General features: G+C 40.0%; 1 non-coding gene across 1 annotated transcript; it reads right to left on the bottom strand.

Moving 5' to 3' along the window:
* Window positions 1-828: 828 nt before the first annotated feature.
* Window positions 829-935, bottom strand: LOC141624711 (small nucleolar RNA R71). Its single transcript, XR_012534517.1, has one exon. It is a non-coding gene; the product is annotated as a small nucleolar RNA R71 (small nucleolar RNA).
* Window positions 936-7,811: the final 6,876 nt, after the last annotated feature.

Raw genomic sequence — 7,811 nt, 5'->3', positions numbered from 1 at the left:
ATAATACTAACATTTAGTTGCTAGCATTTGCATATTTCTTTTGTTCGATTTTGAGACAATGTAACTTTTATAATTCTCGTACTTTAATAAATGTGTTTGGGACTATTGCTATTGATATTTACTAACCTCGGGCAACCGAGATGGTAACAGCCTTTCATGCTGGGGTAGTCCTGGTAAGGTTCCTTGGTATGAGGGGGTGTTACAAACCATCAAGCTTTGCTCTTTAACTCCTACCCCGAAAGACTTTTTAGAGCCTTAAGGAATATGACCATTGTAAGGGTTAGAACCTCTTCTCAAGCAACCATAAACCAAGCAAATTCACCCATCCAACCTCTCATTGAAAACACAATACAACAACAACCAAACAACACCATTGATCCTCTACTAGAAAATCCTTTCCACAATTTCCAACTCCCAAATACTCCACCCCAAACACCCCCTCATATACCAAACCCACCACCACAAATGGCTTTATGTGATTACAATCACCTTAACCATAATGATGCTTGTAATCCAATTAATTTCGGCACCTTGGCTCCAAACAATTTTGAGATGCATCCCGCCCAAGTGGGCTTGATCGAAAAGGATTGTTTCGGTGGGCATATTGATGAAGATGCTCATGCCCACCTAAGGAAGTACAAGAAAAAGGTGGCCATGATGAAAACGAATGGAGTGTCCGAAGAAACTTTAAGATTGATGTTATTCCCATTTTCTCTAACAGACAAGGCGGTTCGTTGGTTAAATGTGCACCCTCTGAACACATTCACTACATGGGATGCCTTAGCCAAGGCGTTCCTAGCCAGGTATTACCCGTCATCGAAGACCGCCATGCTCCGAAACGAGATCCATGCATTCCAACAAGAGGATGGAGAGTCCTTAGGAGAAGCATGGGATAGGTATCAAGACTTTATTGCAAGTTGTCCTCACCATGGAATACCGGCTTGGTATATCACTCAAACATTTTTCCAAACTCTATTGCCAAGAACAAAAGAAATGGTGAATGCCTTCGCGGGAGGGGGGATTTGATCATTTGAGTGATGAAGAGGGCACGGCTCTAATCAAGAAAATGGTAGACTCCGAGGCAAATTATGGCACAAGAGGGAATATCTTGAGAACAAATAAGCACCCTCCCGAATTCTTAGTGAATGTGGAGACTAATGCTAAGCCTCATATGCTCACCAAAAAGCTTAAAGAGTTGAGTAAGAAGAAGCAAGTGAACCAAGTAAATCAAACTAACTCTTCTCATGGACCATCCATGGAGGAAGTGACGCAAAGATCAACATATAAGTCATGTGGAGGGATGGGTCACACTTATGAATTATGTGCAAATAACCATCATAACAACTTTGATGGGAACAATGTGCAAGAGGTGAATGCTTTCCAAGCATTTAACAATTTCTCCAACCGTCCACCTAGGCCCTCATTCAATAACAACAACCAAGGATCCAACCAAAACTTTGCCAACCAACCTCAAGCATACCAAGATTATGGGGGCAACTAAGGGAACCAAGGTAATCAAAACTTTTACCATGGAAACCAAGCCAACCAATGGTGACACGGCTGTCGCAACCCGATCAAAAATAAAACCAACTGGCTCTACTAATGCAGCAGAGGTAAGTCGGGTATCGTATCCACAGGGAGGCGGTCACTATCTACTTGTCATATGGTTTGTCTAATGTCACAAGATGGGGGGTTTGAGTATTTGAACTAAACTAATAAAAGTAAGGGATGAAATAGAAGATTGATCAGATAAAGAGAAATATGTCAGGATGTCGGTTCGCCATGATATTACACAAATCAGCTAATGGTGAGGTCAGTCGGTTTGATGTGAGAAGGGAAAAAGAAAGGTCCTTTCGGTCCGCTATCCGCCCTAAAATACTGCTAGCTTAGCTTTCACCCTCACTAATGTAATCTAGTGTCCGTAGCAGGTCTATTCATTCCAATATTTCGATCTAGGTCTGAATTTAACCAGATTAACTAATTCAGTTGCATCCATTCAACCAAACGATTATAGTTATATTGCTAATGAAATAATTCTCACATTAAAACCTTTTAAACCAATTAAAGCATCATCGATTAACTATCATGGCTCCCCTATTCCTAGCATTAAGGGATTAGCTAAACATAATAATGGGCAAAGCAGTAGAGGAAAAGATAACAATAGCAAGCATAGTATAAAGATGAAAGGAAGAGAATTAATACTAGAATAAAAGGGAAGAAAGAATTACAAAAGTTCAGATCCGGAAAGTAGAGGAACAAAGTAACGATGAACAGTAAAGAGTTTTTTCTGGTGAAAAGAGTTTATTCCTAAACCTAATGACGTCTCTCCTATTTATAGGGAAGATATTTATTTTCCTAAAATACGATGACAAGATTTTAAAATATTGCCTCACATAGAAAAGTACTCGATCGAGGACTTTAGAACTCCTCGATCGAGTAACTCCAAGCAAAAACCTCTCGATTGTAGACTTTAGGTACTCGATCAAACACTATCAAAAAGGCACCATTCGATCGAGGACATTAGGTACTCGATCGAGTACTTTCCAGCGCACAATTCCTACTTCGCGCACCGAACTTCAAATGGCTGCCATTTCTTGGTTACTTGGGCAAATAGAGCGTTTTCGGTGGCGTTGGAAATATAAGAGGATAAGCTTTCATCTCCAATTGAAATACCTTTAATATCTGTTTTAGAACTCGAGATATGGCTCTTCAATGTAGGCATTAGTAATTTAAAGCTCTTCCTTTGCTCGCCTTGCTTCCTTACTTCTATGCGCATCTCAAAATAGTAGTCTCCAAGCTCCGACAAGTTATGCAAGGAGTAACTACTCACAATCCTACATGAACTTGTCATAAATGACACTAGTTTTAAGGCTCTAAATCTTAGAATATATGAGTAGGTTGCCAAAATCTTAGGTCAAGTCTATTTGTTCAGCTGTATTTTAACATTAACTCGTAGATATGCAGAAGACAAAGCTAAATATATTAATTTATGCAAGGCTTAAGCAAAAGGAAAAATTATAGTGCAATTTCATCATCGAAATACACCGTTCCGACTTAACCTATATGCTAAAATTAATGTGATGTTTTTGAATTTTTTCGAATTTTCTAATTTTTATGAGATTTTCATATTTTTGAAATTAAAAGACAATGGAAGTAGAAAATTAAACATGATAACAGAAATGCAATAAAAACAGTATGCATACACAGATATGGATGTATATACTCTCCCCAAACCAAACTGTACGATGCCCTCATTGTACCCAAAAATAGGGAAAGGAAATGCAAACTAAAAAGGAGAGAGTGAAGCTGCGGCGAACTCACAAGAATACGCGAAGTGGGGACCTCCCCAAAATAGTTAGCAACATGGGAGGTCACTAACAGCTTTTTAACAGCGTCATTGGAAGTAAATCAAACGAATCTACCCGATGGTACATCGATCGAGAGGATATAGTACTCGATCGAATACACTGGGCTGCACAAGCGGTCGGTCGAGGAAATGAAATTACTCGATCGAAACGGTAGTTTCTGTGGATGGTTGATCGAGGTGGGCAAACGTTCGATCGAGGGAGTTAGTCACTCGATCAAGTAGAAAATCGCTCGATCGAAAGCTCCTGATTGCGTAGCTCTTAAGCGTTAAGGAAACACCTACAAAGACGCAAATATCAACCACAAATACGACCCAAAAACCAAGCCTAGATTGTTCACAGCCTATGGTTTGAAAACCATTTATTACACACACAACAAAAACAGAAATGTAAATCAACTACAAATTTAAACTCCGGGTTACATCCCGGACAGCGCTAGTTTCAGACAAGTCTCAGCTCGACCTTCTTTTCTTCATCCAGTTGCTCCAGTTAGTCATAATCAAAGCAACTCAAAGCTCTTAGCATTAGATCATAAATCTGCGCGTGTGCTACACAAAAGCATAAGTAGCACCAAAATAGAAAAGGAGCATAGGAGATCAATCTGAAGTACCGTCTCGGCCTAACAAATTTTTGATGACAAATATGGTGACATATTATTAACTTATTTATCCAACTGGGAGGGGGTGGAGTATTGAAACATAAAGCAGAAGTCACATTAGGTAATTTACTGTTAGTCATAGCAATAATCATGAAGTTATCGTTAATTACCTCAGGTCGGTTGCTCCTAACGTCGGAATCATTGATAAAAGAATATATTACCTCTACCGTGCTAGGAACATTCCCGGACTCAGCTACCTTCTCATTCCCCTCCTTTGTGGATTCTATACCGTATATTGCAGCCTCTAGAGCGTCCAGCTCGGCTTTTCAAATGGGGGGATTCACCATAACCATTGTCTTCTCCAAAATCGTCATCCGAAATGGACATAGATGACATAGCAACACTGCTCACAGCTAAATCACTCGATCGAGAATGAATAGTGCTCAATCGAGGAATTTATTCATCAAAAATACTCGATCGAACACTGGCATTAGTTTGATCGAGGTTTTCTTCCTCAGCCGTGCTCGATCGAACATTATGGGGTGTTCGATCGAGGTCTTCCTCATACAAACTGTTCGATCGAGTGGTGGAATCTGCTCGATCGAACTCCTCCTCATATAATGTACTCGATCGAACATTGTAGCTAGTTCGATCGAATTTTTGATGCTGAACCGTGGTGAAGTATTCGAGAAATTCTTCTTCTTCATTAACACCTTCAATTTCCGAGTCATACATATCTTCATCATCAGTAGACAACTCCGGTCTTTCATGGGAAAGACTACTTTTGGTATAAACAGTATATACCGTCTATGAGTCCCTAGAATCCGACTCGGCAGCTAATTGAGCTAGTTGAGAGTCAAGTAGCTTGAGGTGAGCCTCTCTAGATTTCTCAGTTTCTTGAGCTTGAAGTGCATGTGCCTTCACCTAAGACTTCAACTCAGCAATTTCTTTATTCTTTTTAACGGGAGGAGGGGTTTGTTGTTGCGGTGGCCAGATAAATGAAGGCTTTTGGTAGCCTCGCTGCGGAAACGGATGTGGCGGCACAAAATGCATACGATTAACTAGCTTGTGTACGCTGCCTAAACGCATAGACTTCGTCGTTCCCTGCCAAACAAATAACAGCATTGTGCCCTGCAGCACCACATCTCTCACAGTAGACCACCTGTTGTGCCATAAGATGGAACATAGGTGAAAGATCAGAGGTACTCAAGCCTTCCCTTTGATGATCTTTTACCTAGACCGGTCTAGGTAGGACCTGTAGGACCTATCAAAACAAAACATGGATAAAAGATAAGAATTGCCTCTAGGAATAAATTCCTCGAGGCTAAAGACAGAAAAAAATATAACAAGAAAATAAAATAGTTGCCTACCCGGCAATGGCGCCAAATTTGACACGGCTGTTGCAACCCTATCAAAAATAAAATCAACTGGCTCTACTAATGCAGCAGAGGTAAGTCGGATATCGTATCCACAGGAAGGCGGTCACTATCTACTTGTCATACGGCCTGTCTAATGTCACAAGATGGGGGGTTTGAGTATTTGAACTAAACTAATAAAAGTAAGGGATGAAATAAAAGATTGATTAGATAAAGAGAAATATGCCAGGATGTCGGTTCACCATGATATTACACAAATCAACTAAAGGTGAGGTCAGTCGGTTTGATGTGAGAAGGGTAAAGGAAAGGTCCTTCGGTCCGCTATCCGCCCTAAAATACTGCTAGCTTAGCTTTCACCCTCACTAGTGTAATCTATTGTCCGTAGCAGATCTATTCATTCCAATCTTTCGATCTAGGTATGAATTTAACCAGATTAACTAATTCAGTTGCATGCATTCAACCAAACGATTATAGTTATATTGCTAATGAAACAATACTCACATTAAACCCTTCTAAACCAATTAAAGCATCATCGATTAACTATCATGGCTCCCCTAATCCTAGCATTGAGGGATTAGCTAAACATAATAATGGGCAAAGCAGTAGAGGAAAAGATAACAATAGCAAGCATAGTATAAAGATGAAAGGAAGAGAATTAATACTAGAATAAAAGGGAAGAAAGAATTACAAAAGTTCAGATCCGGAAAGTAGAGGAACAAAGTAACGATGAACAGTAAAGAGTTTTTTCTGGTGAAAAGAGGTGATTCCTAAACCTAATTACGTCTCTCCTATTTATAGGAAAGATATTTATTTTCCTAAAATACGATGACAATATATTAAAATCTTGCGTCTCATATGAAAGTACTCGATCAAGGACTTTAGAACTCCTCGATCGAGTAACTCCTAGCAAAAACCTCACCATCGAGGACATTAGGTACTCGATCGAACACTATCAAAAAGGAATCATTCGATCGAGGACATTATTTACTCGATCGAACAAGATAGTACTCGATCGAGTACTTTCCAGCGCACAATTCCTGCTTCGCGCACTGAACTTTAAACGGCCGCCATATCTTTGTTACTTGTGTAAACAGAGCATTTTTGGTGGCGTTGGAAAGCTAAGAGGATAAGCTTTCATCCCCCATTTTAAGCACTTGAATATATATTATATAACTCGAGATATGGCTCTTCAAAGTAGGCACTAGTAATTTGAAGCTCTTCGTTTGCTCGCCTAGCTTCCTTACTTCTATGCGCATCTCAAAATAGTAGTCTCCAAGCTCCGACTTAATTCATCTCCTAAATAGTAGTCTCCTCTCCGGTTCACACCTGCAAATAATACAAGAGAAACCAAAGTAGACAATTCGGGGGACATTTGTAGCTAAACACTACACAAAATGCATAGAGATGCGTGCAAATATGTTACAAAATGCCTATATAAAATGCACGCATCAAAGGGTTTGGTCAAGGGTTCAATCAAGGATATACCAATAACCAAAGGTACAACCAAGGGCAAAATCACGGGTTTAACCAAGGTTACCAAGGGAACAACTAAACTTCCAACTTTAGAGATCAGGGATATGGCTTTTCTCTTCCAATTTCCAACCAACCTTTCAACCTAGAGCCACCACCTCAAGGAAGTAATACCATGGAAGATGCTAAATATGACAACTTGGTGAAGTTGATAGGGAATTTGGCAAGTAATACCCAACAACAAATCAAGAATCTTGAAGCTAAAGTTGCTTCTCAAGCTCTCATAAATCCCCAAAGACCACCGGGTGGATTTCAAAGACAAGGGCAAAATTCAAGGGATCCTATGAAGGCAAAGGAAGTCAATGCTATCATGATGGGAGTTGAAGAGGAAAGATAAGAGTCATATGGTTTGCCAAGTTAAAATGAGTTATCATACACTACTCCCTTTTCCATGGCTATAGAAATATTCCAAGAGGTTGACCATGACCCCGAAAAAGGGAGAATGGGAGGCTATGTGGTTGAGAAAATATTGACAATTCATGGTACAAGCTTGGATGTTCAAGTCCACCCGGATAAGGGAGAGATGGTTATGACTACACCAAGCACTATGAATGATGAATTTGTGCTTGAGGAAATTGTGGAAGCACCAAATGTGAAGGTAGAAGTTGAGAGGAACCCGGAAAAAGAAGAGATAATCGTGGTGGAAGAACACTCTTTGGCCAAGCAAGAACGGGCCAATGATACTTGAAGGTATGACAAGTTTATGGACTTGGTAATGAAAATGGAGACCTCCAATCCACCTTTGATGGAGATGCCTCATTGCTCCGAATTCCTTGAAGAAGTCATTTCTAGACGAGTGGACATTGGTGTCCATGAGCTTGATGCCTCAAGTGAGGAGAGTGAAATGTGGTCAAATCTAAAGAAATCCCCATCAAACTTGATGACCCAGGGAGTTTCTCAATTTCATGTACCGTTGGTGACCAAAAGGTGGATAGTGCTTTG

This window comes from Silene latifolia, chromosome X (genome assembly GCF_048544455.1).
Source record: "Silene latifolia isolate original U9 population chromosome X, ASM4854445v1, whole genome shotgun sequence".
NCBI classification, from domain to species: domain Eukaryota; kingdom Viridiplantae; phylum Streptophyta; class Magnoliopsida; order Caryophyllales; family Caryophyllaceae; genus Silene; species Silene latifolia.
Note: the sequence above shows the minus strand (reverse complement) of the source record. Positions and strands in the feature narration are given on the sequence as shown.